At 46.3% G+C, this 25727-nt stretch overlaps 1 protein-coding gene across 2 annotated transcripts in view; it reads right to left on the minus strand.

Annotated features, from left to right (window-relative positions):
• Positions 1–22101, minus strand: part of PLXNB1 (plexin B1) — a 77727-nt gene extending 55626 nt beyond the window's left edge. Inside the window, exons 1-2 of one of the 2 annotated variants that reach the window (XM_085072533.1) lie at positions 22023–22101; positions 219–490 (exon numbers count right to left, since the gene is read on the minus strand). The gene's annotated coding sequence lies outside the window, so the exon portion shown is untranslated. The remainder of the gene's footprint in view (positions 1–218; positions 491–22022) is intronic. The other variant, XM_085072534.1, reaches the window with a different exon arrangement.
• Positions 22102–25727: the final 3626 nt, after the last annotated feature.

Consider the following 25727-nt stretch of genomic DNA (forward strand, 5'->3'; position numbering starts at 1 on the left):
ACTGCAACCCACAATTCCAATCTCTCCCTCAAGAAAGTTGGGGTGACAAAGACAAAAATGACAAGCAAATAGGCAACCTTTGGAGTAGATTAGCAGAACTCTACAGAACAGAGCTTCTGTTGAATAGATGTCCTTCATCTTTCATAGGATTTCCCTGCATAAAAGGAGTGTTCCCTTTGCAAAGGGAACAAGCGAACATTCCACATACAGCCACTCACTCTTTCCAGCAGACCACGTGCCCGGAGAACTCGTCCAACTAATCACAGGTGGTACAGTTGGTCAGGTGGGTTCGTCACGCAGCAGCATCCAGAGGCTGCCCAGCATGACAGTGGCCACACACACGGAGATGATCAGGAACACGGAGGAGCCCAGCGGGCAGCAGCAGTCCATGGGCATCCCAGTGCTGACTCCTGGCACATTTTGCTTACCATCTGGACTCTTGGGAACGTTGAGACACCTTCATTTCTCTTATTGAAGAGTGTGCCTCAAGCTGGAAAAAACAACAGAGCATGAAATGCAAAGACTATTTTTCCAATAAATTAAATCTGTTGCACTTGACTCCCGCTGTGGTTCCTTTCCCCAGAGAAGGCATGGTCTGGCCAGCTGCACAAAGTCCAGGCAGCCCTGGGAAAACAATGGGATCTTTTTCTTGCCAGAACCAGCCTTCCTGTTCACCCTGCTAACCATGGCATGGAGGACACCCCCAGTGTGTCTGCAGAGGAGAGGAGTCTGTTGGCATAGCAACTGTACACGCTAACCCTCTGCTAATGAACAGGGATAAAATGTTTTGTTCTCATTAGGAAAAATACAGACACATTCCTGATTGGTGAGTAATGTCTCTGCCTCTGAGAGATTAGCTCAGAGCTGTGCAGCCTGAAACAGCCTCAATTCAGCACTGCAGAGCTTCCCTTGAACAGCCACTCTCCAAGGACCCCATGTCTCTCAAGGGAAAGCCCACAGAGCTTCCTGCAGCACTTTGCCTTCGGGCCTGAGACAGCTCAAGGCGAGAATAATGAGAAGAGGCTTGACAGGAGCAAACCAGAACAGGCACAATGGGAACACACCCCCTGTCCCTGAAGAGGAGCCAGCTCTCGCTGGTGCCTTCACTGCATCTGGGTCCCAAGCTACCTTGCAGCCAGTGAGAGTTTCTCTTTGTGCATCCACTGCAGGTCTGCCTTGCACAGGGCTCAGATCAGCCTGGGACCCCAGCTCCCACTCCAGCCATTTTTCCCAGTGCTGGGTGAGTAAATAGATAGAGCTAAGAGCTGCAGAACACTGGACAGCAGAGCTCGGCAACCATTCGGTTCCTGGGTGCAGAAAAGCAAACAAGGGCTCCTGCCTATCAGTCTTTATTAGGATTTTGGCATTTAATGATCAACAAGATCCACCATGAGTCTGATATTTGCAGAATATCTGCACACTGATGTTTCATCACTCAGGTTTGTATCTGGGTGCTAACCCAGGCTACAAAGAGCTGCTGCCCACACAGGCAATACTGCTTCCCAAACCCTCTCTGCTCCAGATCCTCCTGCCACAGCAGCCAGCACAGCAAGTGGGAGGATCACAGTACTTCACTCTTTGCAAAGATGATCTGGGGCAGATGCAAGGACAGACACCCAATGCACAAACAAAAATCCAATCTCTAACCACACCTTTGCCATGCTTTTGGCATAACCTGCTCAGTACAGGGCAAATAGAGCCCAACAGAATCAAAGTGTAACTGCACTCCGAGCCCATGGATCATCTCTCCTTTATGCTGCTACTGGGTTCCATTCGCTCACATCAGTTCACCTTGCCTTGAATTCAGAAGCTGTTGAGAATACAGACTGCTCACCTTAGACCTCAGAGGGGACTTTAGTCTTTCTAGGGGCTGAACAGGTACACAAACTCCCTTCTCCCTCTGGTGGGAGATTGGTGCTGGCTGGGATTAGTACCTCACACAGAGATACACTCAGCGCCATAGCAAACTGGGATGTTGCAGAGCTCTCTTGCTCTCCCAGGCCCCTGCACTGCTGATGGAGAGAGAGTGGGACTTAGGCTCGCAGGCAGCTGCAGGCTGTGCTCCAAGCACCCGCTAACTCCCTTACCCGACCCCTCAGACTTTCACCTGCCCTTTTTCTCCTCAGGGCTTCAAACACCTCAACTCAGCAGCTCAAAGGGATACAGGAGGAGAATATAGTCAGCACCGGGAAGGAAGGACTCTGCTCCCTTATGCCTTTGAGAAACTTGCGTGTCCTGTAGGGAACCCAACGCTGCTGCTCTCCCTCAGCCACAAAGCCTGTGTGTTAACCTGTGCTGTGATCTGCCCATGGGACTTCTACAGCTTCATTTCTACTTTATGAGCTTCCAGCTGAGAATTCAGTTATTTCAGCCTCTAGGCAGGCATTCTACTGCCTGCAAAGCCACCTCTCTTTGCCTAAAGAAGAGAAATAACCCAGGCTCTTGCTCGGCAGCGACAGACCCCGGCCTTGGCTGGCAGCCCCTGCCCAGCCTGCCGTGAAGCGCAGATCCCTCCCAGACCAACACAAGGCCAGAGGGGCCGGGGTGCTGTTTTCCAGCCTCCAGGCATTTTGCTTGTTCCAGGCGATCCCTCCCCCAGCCCTCAGAAAGGAAAAGCCGTGGGAATGGAGCTCAACACCCCGAAGTAGGCTCACCCCCGGGCGATGAGGCGCTTAACTCCCTGCGCGCCGGCGGGCAGCCCTCAGCACAGGCTGGCAGCCCTCAGCACAGGGGGACATCCCGGGAATGGCCCCACGCTGCTCCCTGCACTGACGGGGACGGCAGCACAGCCCCCAGTGCTGTGCCAGCACCGAAGGGACAGACCTGCCACTCGTCCACCACAGTCCCTCTCACTTTCCCAGGACGCTCGTCGCTCCGGCAGCTCTACCTTCCAGTGTTTCCATCCTCCACCAGCACACAGAAAGCAAGCCGCAAGAGGAAAGCCCTCTTTTCATCTTTCCACTCCCCAGCAAGTCCCAGAGGCTGCCCACTGAACAAAAAGTTATCTTTACAACAGCACCAAGGCACTTTTCCTCCCTTTTGCCCTGCGTGCTGCGGTACAAAGCCTCCCTCCTGGGCGCAGAGCCTGCAGTCAGCCATCAGCCAGCATGTCAGGAGTTAAGTTCGCATTTCCATTCCCCTGACCTGCACCAATGCTGGCTGAATATCGAGCTATTCTTTGCAGCTTGATAAAGCATGAGAAAGCTAAAGGCCTCACACACTCCTCTTTTCAGAGCTTGGCCTGCTGCCCACAAGCTGTCACTCCCTGGCACCCAGGGCAAAGAGAGAGAGGAGGCCAAACTGCAGCCAGCTGCAATGAATCACTCGCTGCCCGTCCCTCCTCCCCAGGGAGCCCGGGTCCCTCCTTCCGGCAAGGGGATAATGTCTGCCTGGCTGCGCTGGCTTCTTTCACAGAAAAAGCCATCCTGGGGGGCGGTGGGGCTCCTAATGCAAAAGCTGCTGCCACAAAAAAGCGCAAAGCAGCTCCCAGGAAGACTGAAGAACAAGCATTTCTGCTCAGCAGCTGGATGGGAACGCATGCCTGCAAGTGTTCAGCACAAACACCACTTAAAATCTGAAGTTGGTCATTTGTCTAAATTGCAGGAAATTCTGGAGGAAGGCTCAGGCACAGAATCTGATTTGAAGGAGAGTCTTTATCTCTTCATGCCCCACTCATGCAATATTTATTTTGGGGACTGATTTCCATTCAGTCCCTTCCTGGCTCTCCTTCTCACTATATCCAGTCCAATTACCAGGTCTCAGCCAAGCTCTTTCAACCACCACCAACACCATCCCCTCAAGTTTATTTTGATGGGTTCCATCATACAAACTGCTTCCACACAGTACAGTTTGTTCCTCATTTTTAACACAAAACGACAGAGGGAAATGTCCAGATCTCAGGGTCACTGACATCCAAGACAAAAAATGTTGCTGAGAAGGCACAGGAACACCAAGGTCATCACGTGCGTTTCCTGCACTACAGACCCACATTTGGAGAGCAATGCCTTTGAAAGGTAAAGATGTCCAGGCCTTTGCAAGGTCAAGATGTTATCTGTTTGCTTTCTGAGGAAGGGGATAGTTATCAGTAAAACACACACAAACTCAACCCCTGTCCACCAGCCTAAGCATGAACTGAACAGTGGCACATGGGATACCTCCATCCACTCATTTTTCTCCTGTAAAGAGTAAGTTCACTGCACAGTAGCTACAGTAGTAGTGTTCCTGCTGAATAGTTGCATCTCTTCCAGTACAGAGGAAGGAGCTGCAAACTGCAGTTTTACTGGGAAGAGGTTTAACCCTAAGCCCAGTAAAGGCAAAGTCTCACTACCTTAAGGGCAGGATGAGAGGTTGCTTTCCCAACAGCATGAGCTACCATGCCCAGCACTCCTCATCTCCCACTAACACTATCCCAGTGCCTCGTATCTCTAACAGCCATACTCTCTGCCCCCCTTTCCCTCCCAAGGCAGCCATTTAGGCTCCAATTTCAGCACACCTGTCTGCCCATAGTGTGTTTCAAATTCAGACAGTGTGAGGGCAGGATTAAAGAAATTCTTCTTATCTCTTCCTGCACTTGCAGGGTGATGAGGGAAGGAAGAGCTACACAGTTCCCACCTGGCAGACAATGTGTATTCAAACAGTGAGAAACCCATCAACTTTGTTTGGGTCACCGAGGCAATCCACAAAGGGTTTCTTTTATTGTTGTTATTTGGGCTTTCAGGGTGTTTGTTTTTACAAAATCTGGAACAGCACAAAACAGGATCATGAAGAGAAAAAGAACCTTTTTTTTTTTTTTTTAGGAGAAACGGAAGGACCTTCACTATTTCTAAAGCCACCTTCATCACAAACTAAACCAAGACATAAAAACACTCTTTCAGGGACACAGGCTGTCAAGAATCACAAGTAATCACAGTCAATGCCACTTTATCATATTCTCTGGCCAGATGACACACCACATACGGATTTCCCCTTATGATACATTTATAGCACTGTAAGGTTTCTCCTTACACTAGCACTGTAAGTGCACTCCTGTACATCTACATCAGTAAGTGCCTCCTCCACAGCACCTGCAGCTACAAAACTAGTACATTGACGAGATTATTACACTGAGCATCCACAAGTTAGCAAGCTCTGGAACTCGGGCTACCCCTTGTGCAAATGAAATACAAAACACTCCCTAACCATACTCAATCACACTGTTCCGCTGTGGGAATGCCAGCTCATCCAGCATTGTCCTCCTCTGCCAGAAGGATCTCTAAATGCAAAGCTTAATAGAAACAGTTAATATCCTGAGCGTGGCTCTGAGCCATCTGAGCTCTATGTGTAACATAATCGGGTTCATAATGCCCAGAATAGCACTCTGGAGTCCTAGCACTGACTAAGACCTCACTGTATTAAGTGTTGTGTGGATAGTTGCAGCGGTGCCGTTTTCTCTTCTGTAAAATTACTGAGCGCCATATACAGGAACCAACCATAACCCATATTTTACAGAAGTTGGGACACAGGAGAGCAATGTATACTTTTCAAATGTCTTTTTTTGGCAGCTAAATCAAGTTAGTATTTTCACAGACACACTGAGGGAGGGAGGGAAGGGAACACTGAGGTTCCTCTCTCTCTGGAGCAGACAGGCAAAAGCCTAGTTCAGCCAAAGCTCACTGAGGCTCTTTATGTTCCCGTTCAGTGACAGAGGTCACTTGTCGAAGCCTGAACAGATCTGGTACAGGGCTGCCTGCTAAGCACGCTGGCAAAAGGATCTGAGCTATACCCTTCTCTGCAGTTGTTTGTGTTTCTTCAGGAACACCAAAGACCTGGAGTCTGTCCCAACTCTGCTTGCACTGCCTTTGCTAAAAACATGCCTTTTAGCTCCAAAGTAAAATTTGTCTTGAATTCCTTGTGCTCTGAAGAAAGAAAGCACATACACAGGGTCCATGAAGAAAGTAATTGCTTGCGTTTGCCAAAACACTTCACTTATGCAAATTCTAATTCTTTCGACACAGATTCCAGGATACTTTCCTACCATAAATACAGGTTAGATCCATGTTTGAGCTGATTATCCTGTGATGCTCTTTAGGTTCACATTGCACAGCAGGTGTTTCTCATACTTCCAAAGCATCCAGAAGTCACAGCTCTTCAATTCATTGATTTTTACAAGGCATCAGGTCATGTTGTCTGGCCTTCAGCTGATCACAGTTCATGAGCTTTCTGCACATTTTTGGCTTAGGAACTGTATGTGTTTGAAGTGAATAGAGACTAGATGCCTTTTGGCAAGATGCCTGAGGCAAAGGCCTCAGGAGAGAAATCCACCATTTCCCAGGCTGATACAAATGGACAGGCATCCCCTTGCTTCAACTTTTATTCCCTATTTGTGAACTGGCTCTGAAGAAGGACATTCTCCTCTCAGCTAAAAGAAATCTCTGGTTTTTAGCACTGCTTTGCCTTTTTTTCTACTGTGTTGTTGCTCCCCAGAGGAGAGAAGCCCCATCAGCCCATGCAGTGTCTGATCAGAGCCCATCCTGCCCCAGCAGCATGTTCTCCTCAGCTGAGCAGAACAGGTGGGGAGGCAGGACGAGAAACATCCACAAAGTAGTTTCTTAAACCAGATTTACAGTGATACAGTGAAACAGATGGGTGAGGGGAGATTGAACACATTTATAGCTAACCAGCAAGACTGCCATGACCTAAAACAGATTTTCAGAGAGAAACACCAAATCCAAAACTATCATCTGCAGTCCAATTGGGAGCTGCCACTGCCTCCACTCTTGCTGTGCCACTGCAATGCAATCACAACCACAGCACCATCCTTTCCCACTGAAGTACCTGCTCCTCTAAGAGGAAGTCATACAAACCTCATCTTTCACGTGCCACGAGTGATGAGGATCTGACAGTCTGGGTTTTGGCATCTAAAGTAACTGCTGTGAAAATGTGACAGGAGATTTTTGCCAGAACAGGTGAGAAGAACTTTCCAACTTCTTGGAAAAGATTATGTGTACAGCTGCAACCCAGTGCAGAACTGCAGGGACAGCAAAAATGGACGTCCCACTGCTGTGGTGAACAATCCTGAGGCTCTCAGCATGGGAAAGAGGAGAAAGTTGGCTGCTGCTTTACCTGTAGTCACTTAGGAAAAAAGCCATCAAGATCTACCAAAATTCTGATTGTCTTCTGGAATACTAGATGCAGTTTCTGGGAGAAAGATTTTTCATAGGGATATTTTTGACTATTGGTTGAATATCGTCTTTGTTCCTGACTACAGCTGGAAAAAAAAAAAAAAAAAGGACCCTTCTTGCTATTGCTTTCACCATTCAAGACATTGTCATTGTCACCTTTCAGATGTGTAAGCATAAGAGACAGCAGCAGCTGAGCTGTAGTAATTAGGAGGAAGAGATGTGCAGGCCTTGTCTCACATCCTCCTGTTAAGATGCAGTTTACACTTTGGCAGGTTTAATAGTCCCCAGTGAAAATAAGCCATCTGCATCTGCTCCAGCACACCATCCTCATTTCTGAACCCTTCAACCAGTTCTGGAAAAATCAGCATTGCCTCCTTTTTACAGGCTTAAATAAAGTCAGAAACTCATTAATTCTCTTACAGTAATGCAGGAACGCTGGCTCTAGACCTGTTCACAAGGCATCTGCTTTAAAAAAAAAAAAAAAAAAAATCCCATTTTATTCAAGCATCTACTGAGTTCCAAGTTTCACTGCTTTCTGTAGTTGCAGCAGGAAAGCCAAAAAGGACGCAAGCAACCTTATTCAATTCTATTCACAAGCACCCTTCCTTGGGAAAGCCAATAACTTTCAGAGAGCCTCTGCAGACTTTGCTCCACTGCTTTGCACACTGGAGAATGGCTGGTTGGTAATCCTCTTTTCACTCAGTGAGCACAGACCCAAAGGTTTTCATTCCTGTGAGCTCAGAAATTTCCATTTCCATTTGAGAGAGACATTTTCCTGGCAGTTCTCAAAAGATGCATTTGTAAAATAGGGAAACAACCTCAAGGAATGCTAAAGCAAAGGAATAAAGCTGTACGTGGACAGTCTTTCTACCTCAGCCAGGAAAGGAAATTCCTTCTCAGCACTAATGCCCCATAAACACACCCTACTCTGCAACTACCAAATACTTGATCAACACAAACTGACCAGCTGACCACCCTACCCTGTACAAACATCAAACATTTTCCTCAGTGTTTGTTTCAGATTGCCTAGGGCAACAGCCTCCAAAATCTCAAGCGAAAGGAAAAGTCCTGAAACATGTATTTGTGTGTGCATGCAAGACAAAAGAAAAGGGGTGCACATCAGATGGCTGCAACACAATAGAGGGGTGAAGGTGTTCTGCTGCACTCGCTACAGGAACACACACTCACATCAGTGGTTTTTAAACTTGTAGTCCATAGATTTTGCTGCCTCCAAAAGTAATTAAGAAACCAAATCCATTGTCATATCTGTATCATAAAACGTTTAGAAGTTTGCAAATCCAAAGAGGTTGAAACTTGCTTCTTCCAAGTGCAAAATATTTAGATAGCCCAAAGCCAAGTCCCAGAAAAAAGCCATAGTCAGTGTCTCAGGAATGCCAGCTCTTAACACCAACCAAACCCATACAAATCCTCTAGGGCAATTCACAGTATCATCTCCCACAAAAACTCACTTAAAATTGCAGCTATCATTCACCCCTTAATTCTATGCCAGGGAAACCGAACTGAGTTTTACTTTGACACTCTGCGAAGTAGTCAGCCGAGTGAGCTATTTTCCCTACCTTGCTTTGGGGAATTCCTGCTTGGTATTTCTGTAAAGAGAAACAAGAAGGCTTCGCACCACATTGGGCAGGATCCCCTCCATCACTCCCAGCTCCTTAGCAAAGGCATTCCTGAGGTGCACTGTGCCCTAATAAATCAACACGAGCACACCAGGTTTCCCGGCAGCTGGAAACTGGAATTCTGCAGTGAAGGCAAACACCTCCCTAGCTAAAGCAAACACAGCCAGGGAGCCCCTGCTGAGCAGAACAGCTACTGTCAAAAGAGGGACTGAGGGAGAAGGTGGGATCATAAGGCATCTAGCTGACAAAGGGCAATCCAACATAAAGACAGAAGATGGCCATAAGTCCAGCCCTGATCTAGGCATTCCTCTGTGCAAGCATCTGTTTGCCAAAATGTTTTATCAGGATAAAATCACTAAACTTCATTTTTAGAGCAATGACCATCTTGCCCTGATACAGATGGTACTTTTGCCTTTAAGAGCATTTATTTTAGTGTTTAGAAGATCTGTGTAAAAGATCCTGCAAAAATACAGAACAAAAAAAGCCCAGTCTTAAACAGCTTATAACTTAACTCTAAAATAAACGAAGACAAAGGGAACAGCAGCGATCATTATGAGCAGCACTCAGCTCAGCAGAACAAGACAACTGCTGTTTCCAGGGTTAAAGGAAGGCATTTGGATTTTTTTTCTTTTTAAACTATATAACAGAAAAGAACTGATGAAAGATTTTAGAGAAGAATTATTAGGTGGGTTGGGGCCATTTATGGGCCAACCACATCTCTCACAGAAATCAAACCAGCATTTTTCAAAAGCAGCACAAGGAAACAACAGAGGGTAATGTTACCAGACAAACAGCAGCAAGGGCCCAGTTTCCAGCACTAACATTTGCTAGATTGCATGCAAAAAACTAGATGGGCTGCTTCAGTACCTCATTTTCAGCTGCACTTGGGGAGTAAGGGAAAGGAGAAATGAAGCAGGGTTGAAACAGTGACAGTAAAAGCAAAAGAGCTGACTGCCTCAAATGCTCTTAATAAGGCACAAGCCCATCAATACTATAAAAATCTCTCATTCACTAAAACAAAAGCATCTTCCTCAGATGCACTCTGAGAGCTGGAATAAATACTCAGATTTTACCATCTCCCCCTCCTGATGGTTATGATCTCCCACAGGGAGTTTCCTGGTAACGCTTTCGGTGCATGGATAGGAGGTAGCACAGGGTAAGTGTGAACAAATTTACCTATGTCAGACCAGATGTGAACTGCAAATCCAAGTCTTCAGCTTCCATGGCATCATTTGAGACCCTCACTTTGAGACCACTGTAAGGCACATTTTCCTTCCCGCTCCCTTGAAGAGCCACCAGATCCCAGTCCACAAGTGAATTCTGCCTTTAGGGTAAATCCTGGTCTACCTACACGTGGTTAATTGAGACACAAAGATGCCAGGCAGCTGACAGTGCACAGCAATGGTGCAAAGCCAGCAGACCCACCAGCAGGTGAGTGCCTGGAGCTCCCAAACCACAAATCATCCCCCCAGCCTGAGGGAGATCCAGCTGGCAGAGCTGTGTTCTGTTTGGAAAGACCCTGAGTGGCACTTAAAAGCCCTGGGTCTCAAGAAAGAAATCACAGATGAATGTGCTGGGTGAAGGACTCCTACATATGTATACATGGAGAGAGACACACACAAAGGAGGGCGGGGGGGCAGCTGGGAAGAGTGACAGCAAGACTTGTCTCTGGGCCTTGTGCTTATTTTGACCTTTCAGTTAAAGATTCTCCAAAAAGGCACTGCTCAGCCCCAATCCTGATTAGATGTCTTGGGAAAAACAGAGCACAAAGCATCACACATGAATGAGCACAGAGCCATAACACGATCTTGATATTCCCACCCATCCATATGGCCAAAAAAAGCAAGGCTCTTCAATGCAAACATTGGCAGCAGCAATATGAAACTAATGTGTTAATTAGCAGATTTTGCAATCCAGCACACAGCAGAGACTGCTGATGGTGGCTATTATATAGTCAATCAGAAGTGAAACAGAACAAGTACCACGTTACTTAAACCATTCACAACAAGGTTAATAATTTGCTAATTGCGTATTTCTGGCCAGAGCAGACCAAGGTCTGTTTTTCAAGCTTCTTTTCTCAAAGGTGTTTTAAAATGTATTTAGCAGGGCAAGCTCTCCATCACTGGCAACTCTTCTCTTTGTTAACATTCAGTCTCAACTTGAATGTTTATCTTAAATTCAGGAAAGGCCACTGCCTTGCTTTACACAGCATCAGACTAAATGAGCTCAATGATTTCCCAGCCTTAAACTCTTTAGTTTTCAGCCTGTAAACAGTCACAAGTTATTCTGAAACAATCATAGTCTAAATTAAAACATTCATCAGATTTACTTCTTGTATAGAATTTTCACATTGAATGCAAGAGAAGATTACGAAACTGAATTACTTAAATGCAATTGGAATTTAACACAATTCTTTTAGCGTACTTGGGTTTACAAACTAAATGTTTAATAAAAGCCTACTCTCCTGGAAAGTCTAATCAATAAAATAAGTACTGCAAGACAGGTGAGATACAATATTTATTTCACCATTACACTGATATTTGTAAGAAATATAAAAAAGAAATATAAAGAAGATTTCATTTTCAGGAGATATTTGAAGTACAAACCTCAAGCTGACACTCCTGTCATGAGCAAGATTCTTTATATCCCGGATGTACCACTTATGGTGCATAAAACATCTAGACATAAACAAAGTTTGGAAGGAAAAGAACAAATGGGAATGAAGAACATGACTGAATTGGTCTTGGGGTTATTTCCAAAGCACAGAAAACCAGAAATCAATTGCACCAGGACTAGTCAGAGTCACATAATTTAAGGTATAGCCGCTCTGATTTCCTGCCTAACACACAGGCACTGTTCCATTTTATCCACTCACACCTCCACAAAGCCCATTAAGTGGTTCTGTGAAATGTAGTGGTTTATGGCATCTAGACTAAAGGCCTTTGGAGGTCAAAACATAAGTTCACTACTCTGCTAGTAGTTTGCTACAATGGCTCCATCATTCTTTCTGGCAGCAAGGCCAGACTAATTTCTTATTTGTTTGCCTTCTGCCTTGAGCCACTAATTCCTTCTCTGCTGGATTAAAGAGGAGCTCCTCAGAGTCAATTATGCACATGTTTTAACCAAGTCACCTCTCAATAGCTTTTTTGGCAATCAACAGATTGCCAGTGTCAGTGTCTCAGTACAAGGCATCCTTTCTTGAGTCCTTGAAGAGCGTATAACTTTTTTTAAATATAAATTTGATTGTCCTCTCCCCCTTCCACCTTCTTCAGAGTCACTGCTTTGGTGAGGCACATTCAGTGAAAAGCAGCATCTCTGGCACACAGAAGTCCAAACTTACCTATATCAGATGGTGTCATTTCACTGGACCCGTTTTACAGCACAACGGAGGAGCTACAGAAATCAGGCTGCAAAGATCATATCAGTTCACTAACAGTCAATTATCTGATGGTACTGAGTGTAAGGAGCTTGCATCTTTCTTAATCACCATATAATCTTTTCTCCAAGAGCTCTAAGGAAAACTTCATTACCTCCCCCATTCTGCCAAAGACTTACATACTATTCAGGATATTTAAGCAAGAAAATCCCAACATTCCTCTCATTTCCAGCCGTGGTTTTGAGTTTGTCCTCAGCAAGGCTCTACTGAATCAACATTAGCAGTGGCTTTAGACTTATTTTCAGAATACTGATGAACTACTGAACAGCAGAGTTCACTACTGATGCTTGCTGAAGTCACCAGCTAGGAATATCACTTTCTGAAATGTACCCAATAACCCATGATTTCAGAAGCATCAGCCTTTTTTTTTAATTAAATAATTATGAGGTATGCTGTTGATGTTGGCACAGATCAATTATTCATACCATTGTATGACTCCAAGTCAAACATCCAAGAAACACATTACATGAACAGTCACCTGCTGCAGTGTTTCTTTCCAGCAGCACTTTCTTACTATTAACAAAACCCAACTCTTCAGAGGTGTATATCCTCCGAAGTATACATCAAAAGCTATAACTACCCATCTCAAACCTCCCCAAAGACCTGACTTATTCAACATGACTGCATGAAAAGCATTAATACCTTGTAGATGTTAACCAGGCACTCCATATCTCAAGGACCTTCCTCTACTTCTGTTCTAGCAGGAGGCCCACTGAACCTCCATCTCCAGCCAGATTTCCATTGCGTGGCACTTCTCATTTTGTGTTATTCCTTAAATGCACATCTAAATTTGCAAAGAGCACAAGGCAGAGAGTTTATGCTTTCTGTGCAGGCAGGAGCACAGGCCAGGTTTGGGTGCAGGTCAGTGTGACAGCTGGAAGGGCTCTGCATGTGGCTTTTACCAATCCTTACCTTGGCATTTTCAAAGCAAGAAGTTGACTTCCCATTGTGAACCCCCCAGCCCAGCTACCCAGGAACACCAATACCTGGCTGTCTGTCAGGGACAAGATCACCAAGACAGCTCTAAGTAGCAGGAACAAGTAGCCTATGGAAAACTACTGTCAGGAAGGCTACCCATCAGTTTTAACAGCAGAAAGTCTGCTCATATTTATGCATGACCGCTCAAGTGAACTGCATGACTGCTTTTGTTGATCTGCTCGCAGCGATCCATTCTTTCAGTAGGAACACCAGGAGGAAGCCATGCTGGGACTGGGCAAGGGGAAAAAAAACACCCTGTGGACATAGTGAATGGGACAGAAAATTCCCCTACAATTTCTGTATGTTTATTTCCAGCAATGCCCTGGATTGACTTTTCTAGCAGCTTTTTGGGACACCTTCACACATCATAGCCCAAGCCACACCACAGTAGTCATTTTGACTAAATCTACTTTAGAAATTGATTACACCATTGATTTTTTTTTTCATAGCTTAGATAGACACAAAGTGACCTTTTCATCCCACAAAAAAACCAAAGAGAATTATCACATATAAACAGAGTCTTCATTTAAAAGGGAGTGTTTTGCTCCCTTAGAAGAAAAGTCCTGCAATACCTTTTCTTGCAGCTCTCAAAAGATCAACTCTCCTTCCTCCACTTGAGCTGTTCACCTTTCTGTCCAAAACATGCCAAAGCGACAAGATGTCTCAGAGCATTCACAGAAAAGCAGCCTGAAGACAAACACAAGCCTTCCTACAGGTCACTGAGTGGCACAGACATCAGTGCTATTTTGTCAACTAACAGTTCTATTTCAGTCTGTGAAGCAGCAACACAGAAGACAGTTCACAGCAGAGGTAAGTTTCATAAGCACAAAAAGTTTTATTCTTTCTCTATAAAGAAAAGAGGTTTTTGAGTTGTATTTTTCATTACTGAGTGGAATAACAAGGATGCCCCATGTGTTTATATTGGTTGAGACCATTTGCCTTGTGAATCACTGCATACATATAATTTCTACCTGCTTAAAATAAACACATTGTGTTTTGGGCAAAGTTCCATCATTGGGACCTCGTGCCTTCTGGTACTTCCTACATGGTGTACTTGGGGATGCAGATTACAATCCTAGAGCTGAACAGCCAGGTGTCATTTGTGTTTTGATGACTCAACAGGCTCTGGCAGCCTGCAGAGAACACAGAGACTGTAATTGTCACTGTAGCACCCGTTAGGATCACACTGTGCTGGCAGCACTGGGAGGAAGGGAAACAGATGCATAGCCCAATGGCTTTCAAACATTCAGGAAAAGGATGAAACCTCGGAACTGTGAGTGCAGGTCATTCTCCTGTAACAGCTTTGGTCAGTGCAGCAGCATCCTGGGGCTTGCACGTGGATGCTCAACACCTGCACTCGGCACAGACACAAACCTTTGATCAGCAAAAGAACATTGAACTGCGAAAGTACTTGACCAGTAATGCTCACATTTCTTGGGACTGTGTGAGCAGCACCAGCATACAAGTTCCTCCCAGCAGGATACCATCCCTGTCATCCACTGGAGGGTAAACACTCTTCAGATGTTATTTGTCTGTAGTGAACAAGTTTGGCATTCACAGATCCATGGCAAGAGCTCTGCTACAGCAGGTCTGTGATGGTGGCAGGCTGTAGATGTATTTGGATGGTCAGTTCCAAAATAACACTGGTCTGTGCTATATCCACTAGCTTGCTTACTCTTTCTGCTCTTCACAACCTTTATTCATGGAGTTCAAGAGAGATAGCTCTACACAGTGGTGAAGCCTAGTTAAGCATTGTGAACAGTGGCCATTATCAACATAGGTCATTAAGGAAAGGTTCATGATGCCACCACCCTGTACAGACAGGCATCAGACCCACAATGAAAGAGAGCAACTACTTGCAAGACCATTGATGGCAGGGGGCTGCCTGTGCTCTATGCACAGAAAATGCATTTACAAAGTTCAAGTAACCAGAACAGTACTGCCACTGCAACATACAGGAATAACTTCAAAATATAATTAGCAAGAAAGCATGATCGTCAGAAGCCTTTAGATCTGTGGTACTCTGCTGAGCTTGTTACTGAGGCTACTGACACAGGCTTTCACCTCCCCTGCAGACCAATTCAGTGTGGAGAAGGAAGGGGCCATGGTGACTTGGGCACTGTGAGGACAGAGACTTGACTGTCCCAAGCCCAGAGAAAGCAAAACAGGCTAAATGGCTCTTTCATCTGGTCCTGTGCAGCTGCTCATATGGCCACACTGCCAGCACACACAGTCCCTACTGCCCATCTGTGCTGCTAGGGGAGGTAACCTCACAGGTACCTGCCCTCTGGGCAGTACAGAGAGCAAGAGCAACATTTGTATGGCAGCTGCTGTACACCACCACTCCTTTTCCTTTAGCTCTCCATCATGTCAGCAGTGCTGAGCACAGAGCACAAGCAGACACTCCAGCTCTCTGTCAGACACTCCAACTGCCTGTTACTGTGGCCAAGGAGCTCAGCCCATCGAATCACTCAGGGATGGCAGTGCCTCAGGGGCTGCTCTGCCTTCCTGCCAATTCAAATTTTGCCTATGCTGCCAAGAGGACAAGCTGGTAGCAATCACCCAGAGCCATTCTGTAATTGCACATGCACCTCTGTTGGCTGTCGCACATCTGGAGAACAGTTTCTGGTTACAAATCCCAAAAAGAATGGAAAAAAGTTTAGATCAAAGGAGGAAATAAACAGTACAAGTCAGTGTTACCCATTACAGCCACAGCAGTGCCCCAGAAGTCACAGTCACACAAGGGAACCATACCTCTCCATCATAGCCATAAGAAAGCTGCACTGCCACGCTGGACAAATAGCAAATAGCCCTTGCAATCTTTGTCTTAAATCTCTCTCAAGTTTCAGATTGATATGAAGTGCAATTCAAAATATGTTTCACCTAAGGATCAGAATATATATTCACAAATGCTTTAGTCTCCCTAGGTATTTCAACCTTTCTGCAGCCTCATTTTGTCAATTTCTATCAAAATGCTAAAAAGATCTGGCAAATAAACAGAGCCCCTGGTAGTACTTCTCCATTTCCCACAGTGGCACACAGAGAGCTCATGCAATTAATTCAGTTGCACACCAGCTTTACCATTCTCTTGGGTAGAATCACTCAGTAATGGACTGCAATCTGTACAGAAGAAGTCAAGCAGGAAGCAAATAAAGATCAAAATACTGATGTCAGTGGGACTCAAAAGTCCAGGAACTGCTTTTGCACTAGAGATCTCCAGCATATACACGTTTTGGCTACACTAAAGGCAGGAGACAGTAGAAGACAGGTGAGAAGAGCTTGCTTATGACTGGAAGACAGCAAACAGATGATCAAAATGCTCATCACATGTGTTACCAAAATGCTCTCACATATGATAATTTTGTAATTCACTAACACAACTACTCTCTCCAGCATTTTAAGAAGGTTTGATGCAAAAATATCTTGGGATCAAAGCTGAAAATGTCAAAGAGAGAGTTGCTTTGGGGCCATTAACTAACTCCAAGCTGTCCAAAACCCTACACCAGCTTCAGTGAGGACATTATTTCTGACAAAGCCTGCTCTGGCAGGACCATCTCTGAAGCCATGGTTCCTCTGCTTTAAATTTTTGTTGTCTGAAGGACCTCCAGCTGAGCAGAGCACTCAACAGGCAGTGCCAGGAGCATTTTCTCAACCATTTGCTTGGCCAGTTGTTCACAGAGGTTGGCATTTCTTTATGTAGACTAGAGAACCCAAAAATTCTGCAGCATCTCACACAGGAGGATGAACGCAAGGGCACTTGTAGGCAAGGAGGGATTTCAAGAGCACACCATCTTCAGGAGTCAGGGTCAGAGTGGGGAGACAGGTGGCACTCCAGTTCTTCATGTAACTCCGCACAAAAAGCAGGGAAGCCACTCAAACAAATTGTGAAATGGTGCAGTAAAAAAGCAGAGAAAGCTAAAAGAGCAGAGATTGAAACAAAAATCACTTTGAAATAACATACATGGGCAGAAACCCTCAGCTGAAAGCACTACTTCTATGTAGTAATTTTCAGAATTATTATAACAGGGTAAGATGTCAAACATATCCATTCTATTTATAGAATGACATGCAATTTAGTCAGAAAACAAGTTTCATCAGCATAGATAAATACTTGAACACAATCAGCTTCCTCCACCTGCACAGTTCCAGGCACAACTACTCTCCTGCCACAGCAGAGCTGCAGGGAAGGGTAGGACACAAGAAGGACTGCATTCTCCTCTGAATAACTTCTGCAGCAGGATGAACCCCATCATTGCAGCTCAATACCACATTATGCCGAGATAAGCTGACACACAATTTTTTTCAATGAAACCCAGAAGCACTGCCTTTAATTTCAGAATTAAGGAAAAGTGCAAAGAGAAGGAGAATGGTGATGACTTGAAATTGTCTGCACCTGCAGATACAAAGCAGCAGCAATCCATTCAGTCAATACCTTACAGCTGTGTATCCCAATGGCTCACCACAGATTCTGTGTGGGTATCTGGAGCAAGTGGTGACAATTCCTAAGCTCCAGTCCCCAACACAGAACCAGCCTAGCTAAACCACCACCGGGAGCAAAGATCAACCCGCTTGCAGCCTGTGACAGAGGGACGAGAGACTTCCCACAGGAGATAGACCAGGAATAGATACAAGTAGCAAGATAAAATTACAGAGTTCAGATACTTCAAGAAAGGAAACAAATTATCATTTCCTAAAGGGAGTAGCTATGAAGTTGCAAGAATTTTGAGAGCAGCAGCACTGGTGCAGAGCAGTGGCTGGGGAAACTACAGTTCCAGGCTGTTCCACAGTTAAACTTCAAGGCCAAAAGCAAAGCAAATTCTCACACGTTTATCAGGGACAGGAGTAATCCTCACAGTACTTGCAGTTTTTATACTGCAAGCAAATCACTGAAGTTCACATGAAATGAAAGTCTGGCATCTGGACATTTCCTTAGGATATGTTTCATTTGAAGATTCCCTTCACATTTTGATCAACATCTAAAATCAGATCATGCTAACACAAAGTTCTTTTTTACTTCACTTTCCCTTTCTTTCCCTTCTTGAGATTGGCAGGCAGACTTTGAAAGTGAAATTCTAAAATGAAATTCAAGATATTAGAAACCATTTAAAAATTGATTCAATAACAAAACAAAAAACAAACCAAAACAACAACAAAAAAAACCCACCTAAACTGAAACCATTTGTTTCTTCTTTTTTCTTTCCCTCACAAGCATTGGGAGGCAGTACTTACTTCTAGTTAACAAAAAGAAGACCTACATTGTTTCCTGGAACCTCAAAATAGCTCAGATGTCTTAGTTACTACTTGGCTGGAAAAAAATTATTAGTAGTGAAAACAAGTCCTCCGCATTTATTACTTAAGCAGTTGGGGAGCAGAGGCAGAGCCTTAAAGAGCTCACACCAAAGCACTGTGGTTCTTCCATTAGTCAGGGCTGCATGTCGGTACAGGTCGGAACATCCTCCTTCGTGTTTTTGCACCTTTGCAGCTTAGCAAGTCTGAGCTCCAGCAACTACAACCCTGGCCAGCTTATTAAACAGGGGAGCATCTCAGTTACCACTGGAGCAAACCACAGCACGCAGGCTGATTCTTCATGGTTCCAGAGAAATATGCAGGTAGCAAAACCCCCTCCACACTGTTTTTAGAGAGTCCTCTAGACTCAATATGTGCCACTGGGAAAGGTCCTTTGGCTTTCCCCACTGTGCTGGAGTAAAGACTGTGCAACACGTGAGTTTACCGTTTCCCAGTTAAATTAAGATCTACTCTGCCTTCTGGAGCAGTGGTATCATGTCACGAGACTGTGCACATGCTCCTGCTGCCTCAGACACTTGTTTCTGAAAAACACATGCAAGAATTTATAGGAATTGTCTTCCGGCACTGAGACGAAACCAGACAAAGCTCAAATAACGATCAATATGAATCTTCTCTAAAGACATCATCACAACCATCAGGTCATCAAAGACGCCTCCAATAATAGGACTGGGAAAATGATACCAGCACAATGAAAGACCAGCTGGCACATTCCCATAAAGGCAAAAGCAGCCCTCCTGTGGTTTTGATGAACAGCAGAAGATGAATCCTTTCAGATACAGTAATCCTGCAATCAGATACTCAGAAGGACCACAAATAAATGCAAATCAAATCCAGGGCTTTAACAGATTATAGGGAATGCAAAGGAGAGTCAGTAGAACACACCAGATCCCAGCATGCAGAGCACAAAGATGTTTCACTGAAGATCCAGGTGAGCAAAAAGGGCACCAGTCCAAGCCCTGCTTCCTGAAACTAGCTTGTATCTAGAGGGCTAATTCTTACAAGAAAGCAGGCAGGCTCATGCCTCCTCTGACTGCTACCATCCTGCACAGCCTGTAAGCTGGGAGGAATCAAAGTCCTATCATCTTCCTCCAAGATGCCCTTATGCAAGATTGGGAGGGTTCAGCTCAGAACTTGGCTACAACAGACAATTTGAAGTTTCAGGGAAAAAAAAAACAGCTACAAACAAAAACAGAACAGATGGAGAGGCTGTCAGTGAGGAGAAGAAACTGAAGTCCTTGTGAGTTTGCTTTGACAGGCAGCAAGGAGGACTGAGACAGAGAAGATGACAGAAGAGAAATAATGTCAATCTACCCAATCCAGCAATAAAGCTTTTACCAGAAAAAAATCTCAAGCATTTCTGAAGAGTGGCTGCTTCATCTTCTTCTGAACTTCTTGTCTGTTATTCTCCCTCTCCAGCTAACACTAAAACTTCTGCTGAAAAAGATACCAAGCTTCCCTGTACCCATCACTGCTGGCTAAAGGAACGCTCCAGAAAGCAAACAGCAATAGTGAAAGACAGCAAATGCAATTACTTTTGTCTTCTTTCAGACAGTGCTGGATAGCACACACCCCACACAGGCAACCTGGGTGGGTGCTTTTTCCTTCAGAGCACACCCAACATACAACTGGCACCGCTTAATTTGGCAGGCAGCCTCCCTCCAGGCTCACGGGGCCACCTTGGGCAGCAACAGATACTTTTCAGACTCGTTCAGTCCTTGCAGGCTCTGCTGGCATTGCCAGGAAAGCCCAAGCGTGCCAACAGCAGCAACACTCCAGCAACAGCCCCGCTTCACACAAAGACTGGCACTGAAGGGAATGGCTCCACACACTCATTACAGCCCTCTGTCAGCTATTCCCTCTGCCCTTATATGGGAACATCCCGTGGCCCCACTGGGAATATGATGCTGCTGGTGGACATGAAAGGTAAGGCAATACCTGAGCTGTCAGCAGGCGAGGGCAGAATTTTTCTGTTCTGAAAAGCAAGCAGAGTCTTGGAGCCTGAACTCTTTACAGCACTCATATGGGAGAAAGTAGAGATTAAAAGTGTCAACTGCTGACAGTCTGCACCCACCTTTCTCAAGAGAGTTATGCTGGTGATTTTAATCTTATTAAATATTGTTAATCGTATTACTGACCTAACTCTTTTCACATGTTGGAAGAAATTTAAAGAGAAAATTCCATATATGACCATGCTATGGCAAATGCTTTCTAGCCAAATCTCAATTCAGGGCAAGTCCCTGGCTTGCAGATTCCAGTTCAGCTGCACACAGGTATGGATGAGCATGGAAACAGTCCGCTCAGCACCAGACTCCTGACAAGTCATCTTCCCCGCCAGAGTCTGCTCTGTTCATAATTTGTTTGCTTTCTTCTCCTGTGATTCTTCTAGGCATTCCTGGCTTCTCAAAGTGACCCTGTTAAAATCTGCGAAATTCCACGCCCCATTTGTAACAAGGGGAAACACCAATTTCCCTATTAGAATGCAAAACCACGTAGCACAACAGCTCAGTGCATCAGCTTCCCCCTGAATTGGGGTGAATGCTTCCATCACTGGCTTAGCTCCCTGACGTCACACAAACACATCATTAATATAAGTCATCGATTTCTGCTTTTCATACACAGGGCAGAACACTTCTGTGATCCCCGTTCAAAAAGTAAGGTCACAAATGAGCAGCTCACATTCAGCCTCGCACAGAATAGAGCACTTGTTTAAGTAAAATACTGACCCCGCTGTTTTACAACACTCAGGGTTGTTGCCCCTTCCTCTTTGTAATTACAGCAGCACTCCAGATACTCTCCCAGGACTGCTCCTGTTCCAGACTGCTGCCCTGAGATAAAGCAGCAGTCACAGAAAGTTTAGATTTAAGAAAAGAAAGATCTCAAATTGCAACTCCTGGAACAGAAGACACACCTGCTCAGAGGGGTCCAAACACTTGCCGCAAACTCTTTCAAAAGGAACGTGTTCAAGGTGGAAAAGGAGGTCTGCAGACTAACAGCAATTACCCAGGCAGTGCGCTCCGAGGCGCGGGGCGAGGGCCGGGCAGCCCTCCCAGCGCGGCCGCACGGGCTGCCCGACCCTCAGCCCGGTGCCACCTCCCACGGAGCCCTGCCCAGGTCGCGGGGGGCTCGCCCGGTCCCACCACCCTCCGCAGCTCGGCAATACCACCGCCGGCGGAGCTCCTCGCCGGCCCCGCCGCCCGCTCCTCCCGCTCCTCCGGGGCGCGGAGCCGCGGCGACCCCCGCCCTCCTTCCCGCAGAGCCCGCCGCGGGGCCGGCTAGGGGCGGGGGGTTTCCCAGCCCACCGGAGCCCCCTCGTCCCGCCCGGGAGGCGCCGCCGCTCCGGAGGGGCCGCGCCCATCCCCCCACGCGGAGACAAAGCGCGGCCCCCGGGCGGCACCTGCCGCCGGCCGCTGACCCCCGGCAGCGCTCCCCCGCCCCGGGCTGGGCGCGGCGGCGGCAGCAGCCCCCGCACTGCTCCCCGCGGCCCCGGTGCTCGCCGCCCCTCACCTGCCGCGGCAGCCGCCCCGCTCCGCTCCCGCCGCCGCCGAGCGCTGCCCGTACCGAGCCGCGGAGCGCCCGCCCCGCCCCGCTCCCCGCCGGCCGCCCCGCCCCCCGGCCGCCCTCATCCAATAGCAGCCATTCGCTCCCCCGAGGCCCCGCCCCCAAGGCAGCCCCGCCCCGCAGGATCCGGCTGCACCCCCCCAGGCGCGCTGCCGGCGGCGAGACCCCATTGGCTGGCGCAGGCAAGAGGCGTGGCCAGCTCCCCCCCGCCCGGGCCGTGCCCGGGATCGCAGCCCTGAGGGGCGGCAGCGGGCCAGGGGCGTCTGTCGCCCGGGACAACGAGCCTCGGCCTTTACCGGGCCAGGCCCGGCCAGAGCGGCTGTTCTGCACCTTGCCGCCAAAACCAGTGGCCGCTGCCGGCCGGCCCGAGGGCACAGCGCTGCGCCAGAGGTGCCCGCGGCGCCGCTGGTGAGAGCTGGGCTTAAAGCTGTGTGCTTTGGAAGAAATCGCAGCATTTCTCTTGTCTCCGCGTTTGTAGCGATGTAACTTTGCAGTCAGGCTCGACAAGCCTTTGTACTCAGCCAAGGGGCGCGAATGAGTGGGAGCTGCAGGGCACAGGGGACGGAACCTGTCAGCAAGCCCAGCTCGTCTCCTGCACACTCCCAGCTCCGGAGGCTGAGGCACAGCCCAGCTCCCTTTGCAGCCCGTGTGGGAACAGCACACCAGCGAGATTGGAGAATGTGACAAAAGCAGAGTTATCTGCAGTTGCAAAACAGCGAAGAACATACCATTCCGGCTGAAAGTCGGTGGAGACAAAAGCACCATAAAGCAGAAGTGCCTGAAGTGATATGTGTAATATAAACTGACTGCTGGTTTTGTGATTTTTGTTCCTGTGAAGCTGGAAGCTCCAGTTATGAGCAGAGCTGAGGCTGGTGCTCTGTGTAAGAGACAAAGGCATTTCTTGCCACTGGGAGCTGACTGCATAAAATTCTCTCTCTGAAATAGGGGTAAGTTCTGTCAGTAACAGCTCTACAGAGGGACAGAATTAATGCTCCCTTTTTTCTTGCTCACACTGTAACTTCTGTGTTCTCCAGATGTGCTGTGTTCTGCTGTGTTGTTGATCAGTGAATATACAGTTAGTCTAACAACTGACTCGCTATACATGCAGTGACTGACTGTAAGTACTGGTCGTTCGCCTGCTGAGCTGACTGCCAGATGTTTGGCAATCCCAGAAAAAAAGATGGAGTTATGCCTTAAGCATCCAGCCACAAATTCTATGTGGAGAAAAGAAAACATCTCTGAGGACATGAAGAAGTGATGCAGGAGTGTAGGTAAAAGCAAACTCTGAGGAAGAGTGCACTGGCCTGGCTTGTGCAAAGTACAGAATTTGCCTTATGCCAGGGGTGCCCATCACTTTGCCTTTTTGGCTTCAAATGAAGATCTCCACTGAAGACATAAAGCTGCTCTGAAAGTCTGAATCAGGCTTTCCTCCCACGTGCATTTCTGACATTTCAGAGGGACATAGTTGGTACAAATCCCATGTCCAGAAGTGTCATTAAACATTTACTGTCTTTGTTACAATACATCAGTCTCTCATACTCCCACCCCCAGCCCCAAAATTTTATGAAGGAAAAAATATGTCTGAAAGTTTAGAGATGCTGAACAGTCCCCAGGGTCTGGCAGCATGACCACAGTCTCCCAAAGGAAGGATTATTTCAGAGGCAGCTACTGGGTGCCTCTCTGGACCTTTGCTCCTTGGCCCTTCATTTTGCTGAAGAGTCCTTGGGGCCTGCTGTATGCAGAGCCCATGAGGAGATGCCTCACTTGTTCTTCTCCCCACAGAGAAAAAGCCATTCTGTTACCACACCCCACCCACTGAATCGCTCTTCAGCTTAGAGCTCAATGAATTATCATCTCTCTAATCAGAGGCATTTTAACTGCACTCAAACTGCATCCACCAAAATCCAGTTCTGGTGACTAAGAGCATTAAAAAAAAAAATCCTAACTTTTCTTTGCTCCAGCCCATTCCTGACTCAAAACACTAATCTCCTTTGAGCCTTTCCTCCAGAGCCAGTCCCAACCTGCAGCCCCTTCTGTCTGGTAAAAAACATCTGCAAGCTTCACTTAAAAAACAGCAAAAAACCCCATGAGAGCATGTTTGAAAAGAGAAGCTTTTCCTTCTGTCCTATGGCAGGGTTGGTGCAGGGAACAGGCTGCAGGGCCTGCCTTGGGAGCAGGGCAAGAAGTGCTTCTATGCACTTAAGAGATGTTATAGTGCCCCACTCCCACCCCTCTTACAGCCCTCCTGAATGACAAGGGTATTATAAAACCACTGTGGGATCAACCATTTCCCTTTCTGGGAGGGAGTTTTATCAGTCTGCAAAAAAATTTTGCAGTTCTTAGGAAAAACTCAAACCAATCAAACCCTAGAGAAAAAGCTAATTCTCAAATATTACGCTGCTGAAAATGGTGTCACACTAAGAAAAAACATATTGAGTGACAAATTTAAACAATTTTTGATTTCCATTTGTTCATAAGGTTTGGTTTCTTGTGCTGTTTTTAGTATATTTAAATCCCTTAAGGATCCTTTTCTGTAAAAACCCTTGTTAATGTCTGGTTCTAAGCAGGTTAGCTAAGTTTCTTATGTAACTATTATGATAATCACAAGGCTAGCAGCTGCTTATGCTCCTTTTGATTTCCTTCTTACTCTTCCTCTCCCCCAAGCCAGGGATGAGACGGGTTAAGAAAGTCACGAGGGATATGTGAGTACTGTCTATAGCTTCTGGGAATAAAGTGTATTTAGAGCAGTAATTCAGGGACCAACAGAAGTTTAACTACATCTACCCTACTTCATATCTGATTCCATTCCTTTCAAGCTTTTAGTTTGTCAGTACTTTTATAAACAGCATTAAGGTCTTTGTTGTGTCCATTTGGGCACCTACAGCTCTGCTGGTAGCAGTCTGTTGATGTTTGAGGATCTAAGTTTGAATGCAAAAAGTACCCAGCACCCCAGAACCTGCAGGGGTAGAGCAAGAGGCTCTGAGCACACACCTATTTGCATAGGTTTGCTTTTCTCCCTGCAGAACACAGCAAAACAAGCTTGGGATGCTTGTGGCAATCCCTTTATCTTGGAGCTTTGCTGCTGTATTTAAGCTCAGACCTTCTAATATTATCCAATTGTCAAGCACCAGAAATCTCACTTCTCTGTGTTTTATGTGGAAGGTCACACAGATTTGCAAAAATCTGGCAATAAAGTATGGCTCTAAATATATTATGGACAAATCCAGCATTGTCTCTCTTTTCCTACCTCACAAACCTCACTTCTACTGCAGATCTCAGCCCTGTTTCTGAGGTAAACAGGACATGTCTACCACTTCTGTGCTCACAAAGAGGGATGTATTTGTTTTTAGAAGGTATGATGTGAAAGGAACTGTATTTTCCAAACAAGCAAACACAAAGAAGCACCTGCAACTTTCAACCAGGATCCTAGAATGTTGGAACATTCAAAACTCAAGCATAAATAAATATACATCCTGTGACACTACATCTGACTGCTTTTGTACTGTCTTCTTAAGCAACGTTTTCTAGTTCTCTCATGAGTGGAAGGAATGGCAACTTTTCTCTTCAGAATGCACCTACTGTTAGAAGTCTGCAGTGACCTCATTCAAAGTTATTTCCATAGCCACAAGCTGTTTGCTTTTGAGTTACTGG

Source organism: Lichenostomus cassidix, chromosome 12, assembly GCF_008360975.1.
Source record: "Lichenostomus cassidix isolate B80296 chromosome 12, HeHo_3.0, whole genome shotgun sequence".
Taxonomy (NCBI): domain Eukaryota; kingdom Metazoa; phylum Chordata; class Aves; order Passeriformes; family Meliphagidae; genus Lichenostomus; species Lichenostomus cassidix.